Source organism: Balaenoptera acutorostrata, chromosome 7, assembly GCF_949987535.1.
Source record: "Balaenoptera acutorostrata chromosome 7, mBalAcu1.1, whole genome shotgun sequence".
NCBI lineage: Eukaryota > Metazoa > Chordata > Mammalia > Artiodactyla > Balaenopteridae > Balaenoptera > Balaenoptera acutorostrata.
Window position 1 is genome coordinate 24,034,377 of NC_080070.1, and position 12,750 is coordinate 24,047,126.

The window sequence follows — 12,750 nt, forward strand, 5'->3', positions numbered from 1 at the left end:
ACAACTACTGAAGCCTGTGCACCTAGAGCCTGTGCTCCTCAACAAGAGAAGGCACCGCAATGAGAAGCCCGTGCACCGAAACGAAGAGTAGCCGCCGCTCACCGCAACTAGAGAAAGCCTGCGCGAAGTAACAAAGACCCAACGCAGCCAAAAATAAAATAAATAAATTTATTTTTTTAAAAAATCTACAGAAAATTTTGCAAAATGCTAACATATGTTAAATTGGGCAGTGAGTACAATTTTCTCTGTACTCTTCCATATGCTTGGTTAAAACAATTTTTTAACAGGCTTTTGGTCAAATGAATACATATACATGTACCAGGGAGCAAGAGAAAAATATTTATCTCCTTTTGGAACCTACATTTATAAAACTATTCTACTAATGTCTCTCTGGTGCCTTACTCCCTCAGTGTGATAGAAACTTTTAAGTATTTAGGCACAAACATGCTGTACAGTCGAGTCTCTTTTTCCCTAACAAGATACTTCTCTCCAAGATGCTACCCAAGCCAAATCCCTGGGTACGTGGATACCAATGATCTATCAAACAACACAGTGTGTAACCCCCAGCCCACATCCATATAGTTTTTAAATCCTTTAACTTACAACTAAATTATTCCCCTGAGTCACTCTGAAGCTTCATCACAGATCTTTATGCAAACCTATACCATGAATGATCCAACAGGTTAAACACCCCCAAATTACATCTCTTTCTAGTTTTAACATAATTTTCCCTCTCCACTCTACATTCTTCAATCCCACACACCCACAGAGGACTCAGTACAAGTCTTCTACATAGGTACAGTGTTTCTAGATCTTCCAATTCCGGGCAGATTTATGTGACTCAGATAGCATCCAGGGGCATTGAGCATGGAACTCTGCTTAACCAGCAATCTAGCATACAAGCTCCTGAGAGAAAGAGAATAACTTTCCATCCAAGCATGATGAGTACATCAAGCTGAAAATGATGCCCAGGAACAAGCAGTTCCAGAAATAGGAATTCAAATAAAACTTTATAGCATTCACTGTTCTGCAGACCCGGTGGCAGCCCATCTATTTTTGCTTCATTTTCTGGCTCAGATAAAAGTACCTTAGAGAGTATACTCATCCCTTCTCCTCAAAATAGCTATGGAGAACACTACTCAAGTCCTATGAAAATCTGAGTTTTACACATTACCTGTTGGGGGTGTGTGTGTGTGTGTGTGTGTGTGTGTGTGTGTATCTCTCTGTATAGGACCGGGCCTCAGGGTGCATGTGAGTCTGGGTTGGGTGTCTCTGTGGGTATAAGTCCAGGATTCTGTGGAGACGCTCTCTGTGGGTGTGTGTGTGTCTGTGTCTGGCAGCGGGGGGGGGGGGGGGGGGGGCGGGGGGGGCGGGGGGCAGTGTCTGAGTGGAGGGGTCTTCAGGGGTTCTGTGTATGTGGGGGAATCTCTGTGTATGTCTGTCTTTGTATATCTGTGCCCGTCTATGCTTCCGTCTCTGTGTCTATCAAATATTTCATTACAAGTCTTATAATGTTTTATTATAAATTTCTGCCCTTCCACAAAACCCTAAAATGATTTTCTTGCCTCTCTACTCTGAGATTTCATAAAAGAGAAACATGAAATAAGCCAACTGCTAAGCCAACATTATTCAACAATGAATAAAAAACTAAGGTTCTGGTGGGTATGCACTAGTACAGAACCAATTGCCTGAGATTGTGCATTTCCAACAAGATCAAAGGCGATGCCAATGCTTCTGATCATAGACTGGTTTGAGTAGCAAGGACCTAAAAGATTCCAAACTTAAGAAACTGTCTTTATGATTAGACTTCCCATGTAGACTTTCCAAAGTCTCCTGACATGTATTTCAGATTAGCTTGAAAGTTCTGTTCTGACCATAAACTAGAAGTTATCATTTTGTTTTAAATGAGTCTCTTGTGAGTTTGGTTTGAATGAACCAGTCCTAAGAGGTGAATGAACTCTAAGTGTACTAAAAATGTGAATTTCTGGATTTGTAAAGCTGGAACATGGAAACCTCACAAAGGTTCCACTACACTGTGAAGCTTCCTGGGTGGACAACCAACTCATTTTCCTAAGGTGATATACCTCCATTTCAATGCTGACCTCCACAAACTCCAACAATTCCTGCTTCCAGTGGTGCTCATACTAAACTAGATTGTACTTATTTATTTTCCTATCCACATTCCCTACCCTCTTCTTGAGGGCAAGAATGTTATTTTGATTTAATAACCCTACCACTTAGCAGTGTTCAGCACACAACACATAAGTGGTTTTTGCACAAAAGAAGCTCAGAATGTACTGGGGGAGATTATTAAACAAGCATCCGGAAGGATAATCTTTTCTCTCTCACAGAAACAACAGACATGAATGTAGTAAAAATTCCTTTAAAAAACTGTTAAGAAGCACAAGTTAAAGAGGAAAAAAAAAAAAAGAGAACAAACCCGAGCAAGTATAATATTAAATTTTATTTGGGACCAAATAGAGCTATCTTATATTCCAAATAGTCCCTATCTTATATTACAAATAAAAATAAATTCCAGATGGACTGAAGACCAAAAGATAATAAACACAACCATGAAAACAGCTGAAGAAAATATAAAAGAACTTGTTTATAAACCTGGGGTAGGAAAGGCCATTCTGAGACACAAAATGTTTAAGCCATAAAAGAAAAAAATGGCCAATCTGACTACATAAAAACTTTTAATATAAACAAACTTACAAGTCAACAAGAAATAGAGTAGAAAAAATATCTGCAACATATACACAAAGAATTAATACCCAGGGACTTCCCTGGGGGTCCAGTGGTTAAGACTCTGTGCTTCCACTGTAGGGGGCGTGGGTTCGATCCCTGGTTGGGGACTAAGATCCTGCATGCTGCGTGGCACGGCCAACAACAACAACGAAAGAATTAATATCCAGAAAATATAAAGAATTCCTACAAGCCAATGTGAAAAAGGCAAGTCAATAGGAGGACAGAGATCTTCATCTATTTTGCTGAATACCCAGCACTTGGCACATAGTAATCCCTCAATAAATATTTGTTAATGAATAAATATGAACAGGTAATTACAAGAAAAAGAATATAAACTACCAATTTATTCATGAAAATATTCTCAGCCTCACTATAAGCAGAAAAAAATACTAATTAAAAGCAATAGTAAATGCCTTTAAAAAAAGGCATCTTTACATCTTTATGTCTTTTCTTCTTATAAAAGATGTAAAAATATACAGTATTGGTGAAGGTGTAGTAAAAAGGTTATCTTGTATATAGTTAGTTGATGTGTAAAATGGTACTACGTTTTTGAAGGCAACATGATATTATGTATTAAGTTTAAAATGTGGATATCTTTCAACTCCAAAATTCTACTTTTAGGTTATCTATCCTAGAGAAACACTTATACATGTACACAAAAAGAATGCATACAGATAGCTACTACAGCATATAAAAATTAAGTTAAATGTGCATCAACAGAATAGTTTAATAGACAACAATGGTATAGACTTTGGAAATCAACTCAGCAGTCAAAAAGTATGAGATACATATATAAGTAATAATATGTAAAAAGCTCCAAGACATTCTGTTAAGTGGAAAAAGCAACCTGCAAAACAATGTGTGTATATATATATATATATATATATATATATATATATATATAAAATGTACTTTTATTTATGTACAAGTTATTATAAAACTACCAATTTCTCTATGTACAATATGAATGTAAAGTTGAAAAAGATAAGTTGATAGCAGAGGTCTCTGGGGAGGGGAACAAGACTGGCTGAGGGCCAAGGAAGGAGTTTCCTTCATTAGATTGAATTATTTCACAAGAATACATTCAAGCATTACTTGTGTAATTAAAAACAACTTTTTTTTAAAAAGGCAAAAAATAATGTAACTACCATTTTACTGATATGAAGAAAACAAGAACATATTTTGAGGATTGGACAGGAGATAAATATTCCATTTTCGACATTAGTTCTGAAGTCCAACTGCAAGTAGGGAGTTGTACACACACAAGATTGGCACTCAGGAGAGGGGTCCTGGCTAAAGAAATAATCCGGGGAGTTGTTGGTATGTAGATGATACTCAAAGGCACAGGAATGCTGTGGATGATTTAGGGAGAAAACACAATGGAAAGAGCAGAGCACCCAGGATCAAGGAGAAAGAACCCATAAAGAAGACTGAGAAGGAGCAGCTGGGGAAATAAGAGGAAAACTAGTAAAGAGGAGGGTAATGGAAGCCAAGAGAGGAGAGTGTTTTGGTAAGAAATTGGTGTCAAATGCTGCCAAGAGGTCCGATATGATGAGGGATGAAAAAACAGATAGCCATGTTTCTCAATCTGATGAACATTACCAGCTTCAGCAAGAGGGCGTCATGTGGGTCAGAGTATTAGAGCAGGAGTGGGTTAACGAGTGTGGGAAGACAAAAGGTGTATATAGCATACACTGAAAACTCCTTTAAGAAACTTAGCTGCACAACGGAGTAGAAAGATAGGACAGTAGCAGAAAGGAGATATGGAGGTTAGAGGACAGGGTTTTCAAAATGGGAGAGATTAGAGCAAGGAAATCTGTAGGAAAGGCTCTAGTAGAAAGAGGAAATAACCAAAGGAAGAAGTTCTTTAAGAAGACTGGAGGGACCTCCCTGGTGGCACAGTGGATAAGAATCCACCTGCCAATGCAGGGGACATGGGTTCTATCCCTGGTCTGGGAAGATCCCACATGCCGCAGAGCAACTAAGCCCTCGTGCCACAACTACTTAGCCCGCACGCCTAGAGCCCGTGCTCCACAACAAGAGAAGCCACCGCAAGGAGAAGCCCTCGCACCACAACGAAGAGTAGCCCCTGCTCACCACAACTAGAGAAAGCCCACAAGCAGCAACAAAGACCCAACGCAGCCAAAAATAAATAACATTAAATCTTAAAAAAAAAAACAAGACTGGAGAACGTGATTAGAACACTTGTGGAGGGACTGGCCTTTGACAGAATGAAGGACACATCTTCCCCTATCATAACATGAGGGAAAGAGAAAAAGATGAACCCCAGATGGAGGTAGGTTTGTAGATTTGGGAGGTACAAAGATGAAGGAATTCCCTTTTGGTGGTTTCTGTTTTTATAACAAGTATAAGGCATATCACTAGTTTAAAAAGAACACACATGAAATTAGAAGTAAAAAGATACAGTATGAAATAATCATTTGCAGTGAGTGTGAAAGTAACCTTACTAGAAAATATATAACATTACAAGGCAGCGATGATCAAGCATATGAGGTTGACGACTATGAGTTTATAGTGACATCGATCTACCTGGTTTTCTGATTTTTTCTAGCAACTCTCAGCTCCGTCGATGCAGGCAACTAAAAAGGCAGATGGTTAGGTTCCACCAGTGCGTCACTCAGAGTTCCATAAACAGCAGAAGTCAACTCTGGCTGAGTTGGACAGAAAAAGAATTTACAGAAAGGACATGAGGTAGCTTTCAGGGCTACACAGTTAAAAACACCACCACAGAATGGGCTTGGAAAAGATGTCATGTTTGCTTATGCCAAGCAGGAGATGCTGCAGTTTGGGCTGCACCATTATAGTTCAGGGTACCAAACAGGAGATGCTGCAGCTTGGGCTGCACCATTATAGTTCAGGATACCAAGCAAGAGATGCTGCAGCTTGGGCTGCACCATTATAGTTCAGGATACCAGGTGCCAGGTGCCACTGTTGCCCCTGTAACTTGATCTTGCTGCTAGAGGCTGATGCTACAAGAAGATTCACTGATAATGAAGGGGCAAGTTGTAGAGAACACAGTGGAAAGGTTTGGGAAGATTGGACTGGCTGAGAGGATGAGGAGAGTGTTAAGGGAATGAGTATTAGGAAGACAATGGTTGACTAGGCGTCAGGTAGTGACTGAGGTAAACAGGGATGTGAGGCCTCCCCTTGGAAGAGGGTAGATCCTGGGATCCAAAAGGTTGCAGAATAGTCTCAGCAGCCTAGGTGCAATAACTTAAGCAAATTTCACATGGGCGTTTAATCAGAAAAGTAAGGGGTTGGCAGTGTGGCAAAGCCTCTCATTATTGCTGTGGGCAGTGTTTCATCTCACTGATCCCAAAGGCATCAAAGATTGGCAAAGCCTTGGGCAAGTTAATTACTCTCTTTGGGCCTATATTTTCTAATCTATAAAATAAAGATAATAATATTCATCTGATAAAGTTGTTATGAGGATTAAATGAGATGAGATAGATAGATGACTAGAAGAGAGTAAGTATTCAGTAAATGGTAGCCATAAATGAAGTTATAACTGAAGCCGAGAAAAGAGTTTCCAAGAAAAGGTACTCAACAATATCAAATCATATCTTTTAGAATGATCAGAAGGGTTCACATTGGAGCACTGCGGGAGATAAATCTGTAGGGAAGATGAAGCCAGTTTAAGTCTCAGCTTGCTTAACTTTCAATGACAGCTTTGTAGTATTCAGAAAGGCTTTAAGGAAAAGCCTGACTTAGAGAAACTCAACTAGCAGCTCTAGAACCTCTATACCCTTCCTTAATATAAGTTCTGAGATAAAAAGAAGCAGGTGCCCCAAACCAATCCATTTCTATTGAAAGACCCTTAAAAAAAAAAAAAAGAATAGAAAATCACCAGCTATTAATGCAGTGTCCAAGAGGGAAAATGGTTAACTGAATTGCTGCACAATATAGACAGGGAAGAGGGAACTGAAAATCATACACATCATATGGCTTAAGTTATTGAATTTAATCAAAGTAGTTTTACTTAGAACCATTACAGAAGAAATTTCACTCCACTGCTTTCTCCTCTGCTCAGCTCTCACCAAATCTCGGGCCATAGGTCATTCAGACTATAAAAAGCTCCTCCAAATTCCATAGAAACCTGATCAATCTAACTAAACCTCTTATTGGGGGAGTGGAATTTCAGCTCCTCTAATTGTGCATACCACCTGAACACGATGGCAGACGGGTAGATCAGGGCAGCTGCCAAGATTTACTCTTCTCCCATCCACCTCAGTTGTACCTCTCTGAATTATTTAAACAAGGACTACCAAGAAAGAATGAAGTCTGAATGAAGATCCCAACAAATCTCTTCCTTTTTTTTTTTCTTTTACTGTGGGGGAGGAGAACGCTTTCAAGGAAATGATATAATAAAGAAACTCACTCTCCCTTTTCATGAACTATCCATTTCTTCTATTAACTGGACACTAAGGACCTAAGTCGTCTTCCTCAGGACATTAAATACACAACTGCAACTTCAGCTCTGAGCAACCTCCGAAAACAGCTCTTAATGTTCCGTCTTTCCCAGGAAGAAGAGAATTCAGAAATTATACAAAATAAGGCCTGCCTTCTCAGAAAATTCATAAACGTTCACATAAATAAATGGTAAGACCATTAAATAAACTCAATAAATAAAAAACTGCCTGTTAGTGAAATAACAAACATCCGCAAAAATATACAGATTAACTAAGATTTGAAAGGTTTAAGCTAAGCTTTGAACAGAGAAATACTTCAATTGAAAAGCTATGGAGGGACTTCCCTGGTGGTCCAGTGGGTAAGACTGCATTCTCAATTCAGGGAGCCCAGGTTTGATCCCTGGTCAGGGAACTAGATCCCTCATGACGCAACTAAAGATCCCACATGCCACAGTGAAGATCCCGCGTGCTGTAACCAAGACCCAGCACAGCCAAATAAATAAATATTTAAATTAAAAAAAAAAAAGAACAAAAAGCAATGGAGGGACTTCCCTGGCAGTCCAGTGGTTAAGACTCCACACTTCCAATGTAAGGGGCGCAGGTTCGATCCCTGGTCAGGGAACTAAGATCCTATATGCCGCTGGGCCCAAAAAAAAAAAAAAAAGAAGAAAAGCAATGGAGTTTGTGCATGAGAGTCAAACAGATTAGAGTTCTGTTAGCTCACATCACAGTTACTAAACGTGTAACCTTGAGACAAATTCCTTAATCTCTCCAACCCTCGGTTTCCTCAATAAAACAAGGATAACACTACCTATTTCTGAGAGCTCTTAAAAGGCTTAAATAAAATAGTATATGTAAAGCTCTAATACAATGCCTGGGACACAGCAGGAATACATAACAATATGCTTCCCCTTCTAATTTTCAAAATGTTTAACTAGAGATTGATTCATAAGAGCAGGTGGGTCTTAAAGAACAAGGAAAACTGTTAGCTGCACAGGAAGGAGGAGCATAGCCCTCGGGTACTCCTGATTTATTTGTAACTTTAAAAGTAAGGGGCTTCCCTGGTGGCGCAGTGGTTGAGAATCTGCCTGCTAATGCAGGGGACACGGGTTCGAGCCCTGGCCTGGGAAGATCCCACATGCCGCGGAGCGGCTGGGCCCGTGAGCCACAACTGCTGAGCCTGCGCGTCTGTAGCCTGTGCTCCGCAACGAGAGAGGCCGCGACGGTGAGAGGCCCGCGCATCGCGATGAAGAGTGGCCCCCGCTTGCCACAACTGGAGAAAGCCCTCGCACAGAAACGAAGACCCAACACAGCCAAAATCAATCAATCAATCAATCAATCAAAAACATACGCATCTGATTCAAGATCCTCATTAATAAAAAAAAAAAAAAAAAAAAAAAAAAAAAAAATTAAAAAAAAAAGTAAGAACACATCTCTCAAATTATCACTAAATTACTAATGTGAAAATGCATCATTGATCTTGAAATGCTTTTTTATATACATTTAAGATCCTCTTCTCCCTCTCTCATAATTTTACAATTCTCTCAGATTCTACATTTGTACAATTTTTTCCCATCCTCTTCCTAAAGCCCTGACTCAGACCCTCCTTACTTTGGATTTGGGATGACCTAAGTCTTAAACCAGAAAGACATAACTTAGAGTTCACTGAGTATTCTGACAGACTTCTGGGAGAAAGCCAGAACCCAGTAACTAAGAAGTTAGAATCAGTGTGGCATAATAAAAAGGACACAGGCTTTGGAAACAGACCAAGATTTAAAACAGGGGTTTTAAGTCCTACCTTTGCCACTTGCTAGATGTATAACCTTGGTCAAGGCACTTTACCTTCTCTGGACCTCATTTCCTTATCTGTGAAATGGAGATAATACCACTTATATCTCATTGTGTAGCTGTCAGGATTAGAAAAATACCAATAACATATAAAGGGCCAATTAATGGTAACTGTTATTACGGTCAATCTGCCAAGTGCCTTACTGAACATTTTGCAAGGCTGTACTTTCCTAACTGGCAAAAGGAGTAATACTGCTCCCCTGTTCCCATGACTATATCCAAAAGGTTTCATTTTAGTAGTCCATAATTAACCAAATAAAGAGCTTAAAGAATTCAGGGCAAGAAAGCACTAGCATGGCTCAACTCATTCTCTGCTGACAGCAACAAAGCCAGCGCAAGGTGGATTCATTTGCCAAAAAAAAAAAAGGAATCTGCTTGAACATGGTCATTACTGATACTGACGTAAGCACAAACTAGTTGTGGTTCTTAGGCTCACAGCCTTATTGTCAGAAAGTTTTAACTTTTCTGAAATAAATCCTCTCCTGCCTTGTTTTCCCTGCTGTGCTGTGACATTCCTATTACCCCATTTTCAAGAACACAGGGAAGAAATCCTCTCAACTATTGCAACTGCATTCACTGTGGACTTTATCTTCCTATTTCACAAATCACTTCTTACAGAGATTTTTGGTTTGTTGAGTTCACTTACGAAGAAAAACATATACAAATATATGATAGCCACGGTGACAAGATCTGGTCCCCAGAGCACCACAAATTACAGGATGGAGGTAGATGCCAAAGATAAGATGGGACTGAGTAACCTGCACACCATATGTTCATTCTGGTTAAATGCTGCACTTGGAAAGTCTGGCTCTTATGAAAAGCTTATTTCCCTTGTGTGACTGAACAGAGTAACAGTACTAAGAAAACTGATGACAGATACACAAATGGAGTAAGGGAAACCATCAATGGAAGTATGCTTAAAATAAACAAGCTTGTATGTGACAGTTACAAAATAAAAGCAACAGTCACCAATTACATAGCCAAAGGTAGCTATTTCAATCCTAAGTACCTCGAGTCCCTCCCTACACTAAAATAAAAGCAGAAGGGAGTCAAGGTCAGAATGATTATTTAAATAAATTAAAAATCAAGAAAGGCTTAACAAATCAAAATATCACACTGCAGTCCCTTGGGGAGGTGACTTTCAACTTGAAGAAAGAAGGTCAGTCTCATGCACTTGTTTTAATTTAGCTAATTCGATGTCAAGAAAGTTAAAGATTCTGCCCCCCAAAAGTAGCTCAGCAATGCCTGTAGTTGTGTCATACAGCTGCATCCTTGCCCGGAGCTTTGCCTGCTTAACTTCCAGTACAGAAGTTGGTTTTTGGTTGCAATTAACATTGTAAGGCAAGCTCAGCCCTGTCTTCCATAGCCTTGAGGCTGCTGAGTAAATCTAGAATCATGGGACCTACATTTTGATGCTGGAAAAACAGGAAGAAGGTGGTTCAGCAACAAGGAGAATGATCAAGAAACACATCTAGAATTGGGAAAACCAGACTGATGCTGGCCTGTGATTTTTTCACTGCTTTATATAGAATGTATTGAATAGTATACACCATTTAAAGGAAGCCATAGTGGTGCACTTAAGCCACGATGGAAGGAAGAAAATAATAAAATCAATTCTTAATAATTGCTGTAATTTCTTAAGCCCTCACTATATGTGCCAAGTTCAATGCTAAGCCCTCTACAAATATTTCTAATCTTCAATCGTATTAGTAACCTCACTTTATAAAAGAGAAAACTAAGATGTAGAGAATTTGGAAATTACCCAAAAGCTAGTTAGTGGGGGTACTAGGATTCAAACCCAGGTCTGCTTGACTGTAAATCCCATGTTCTAAAGGTAATTTGAGCCCGCAGGCCACACAAAAAGACCCCACATGCTGCAACGAAGATCCCACGTGCCACAACTAAGACCCGATGCAGCCAAATAAATAAAAATAAATATTAAAAAAAAAAGGCAATTTGTTGGGGAGTTCCCTGGCGGTCCAGTGGTTAGGACTCTGCGCTTTCACTGCTGTGGCCCAGGGTTCAATTCCTGGTCAGGGAACGAAGATCCCGCAAGCTTCATGACAAGGCCAAAAAAATAAATAAAGGCAATTTGTTAAACACTCTTACCCTCAAGAGACCTAATCAAAATACAGATTTTACACAAAGACCCTTAATCACTGGATTTGGCCAAAGTTATAAAGCACCTCAACTAGTTACAAATACATTTCAGATTTCCAGACTCAAATCTAGGTACTACCAGCACTGGTGCCTGTGCTGCCTCTCTTTCCTCCTATAATTCCTCCCAGAGAAGTTTCATAATGCAAATGAGAAAGACACTGTCCTAAAGCACCATTAAACAAATTCATTCAGTCTTGCCTCTGATGTTATCACCCATATTTGGGTAATTAAAATGGAAGGGTTCTCTGCTTCATACCTTAATAATGAGGCTATTACAACCAAAGTTAGGCTGGATACAAGGTTCCAACTCAGCTGAATCCTGCACAGTGAAACCAAGGCAGACTTCACATCACTTCCTTGCTGTTCTGATAAAGCAATTAAAACTAATTCACAAGGGGACTTCCCTGGTGGCCAATGGTTAAGAATCCGCCTGCCTAAGGCAGGGAACACGGGTTCGAGCCCTGGTCCGGGAAGATCTCACATGCCCAGGAGCAACTAAGCCCGTGCACCACACTACTGAGCCTGTGCTCTAGAGCCCACGAGCCACAACTACTGAAGCCCGTGCTCTGCAACCAAAGAAGCCACCTTAATGAGAAGCCCGCGCATCGCAACGAAGAGTAGTCCCCGCTCGCCACCACTAGAGAAAGCCTGCGTACAGCGACAAAGACCCAACACAGCCAAAAATAAATAAATTAGATTTTTAAAAATCATTCACAAAGTAAAAAAACCTATAAATCATTGTGTTCACATTATACCTCGGAAATTAAAATGATAATCCCTTTTCATACGATCCACATCTGTTTTTGCAACATTTGCCCTTTTTCTTCCATACTGGTTTGCTTTATGAGAGGATAGACACACCACAGATAGCCATTGTAAGGGTAATACTGGGAATATCAAACATCTAGGCACACCTACTCCTTGGTGTTCTGAGGCTACGGCCTCTTCAAAACTATATCTGAAAGAAGCTGACAGCTGAGACAGAAAACCCCACAGTGATCGCCTTTCCCAAAAGTAGAAGCATTTCTTCCTAACACTTTCAGATCATAATAAAAGAACCAATAAAACAATCATTCTCTTCATACACAGTCTAATAATCCTGGTGACCAACTACTGAGCAGAGAGGACAAACCTCTGAAGAGAAAACAGTGAAGAGAATCTCTCCGTTACCCTTCTACATTCAGAGAAGACGTAAGGATATTGCAGTATCTGGAATGAAGGGCACGGCATCAATACTGCTCGATGGAAGCGCTTCGCCACAGAAAGGCAGAAAATCATCATCTGTACAGAAACCACACAACTGAGGATCTCAGTACGAGGTAACTACTCCTTATAGAAAAGATCTCCAAATAGAAAAGCTCTTTCCACCCTTATTGCTGGATGAGCTCGCATAAGCAGTAAGCTTTTTCTACACCATCGGGGTCTTCTCCCCGATAGTCTGGAAAATACACACGGGAGTATGTTGGGAGTACAGAGAGGGGTAATACTATTCCAAGGAGCAGGGGAGAGCGCTACTACCTCCATGTTATTCCCAGCTAAGTACGGCCGTACCACCGGGAGT

General features: G+C 40.0%; 1 protein-coding gene across 2 annotated transcripts in view; it reads right to left on the reverse strand.

Annotated features, from left to right (window-relative positions):
• The window catches only part of AHCYL2 (adenosylhomocysteinase like 2), a 178,472-nt gene that overhangs the window by 165,126 nt on the left and 596 nt on the right, over positions 1-12,750 (reverse strand). The gene's annotated exons all lie outside the window — the stretch shown is intronic.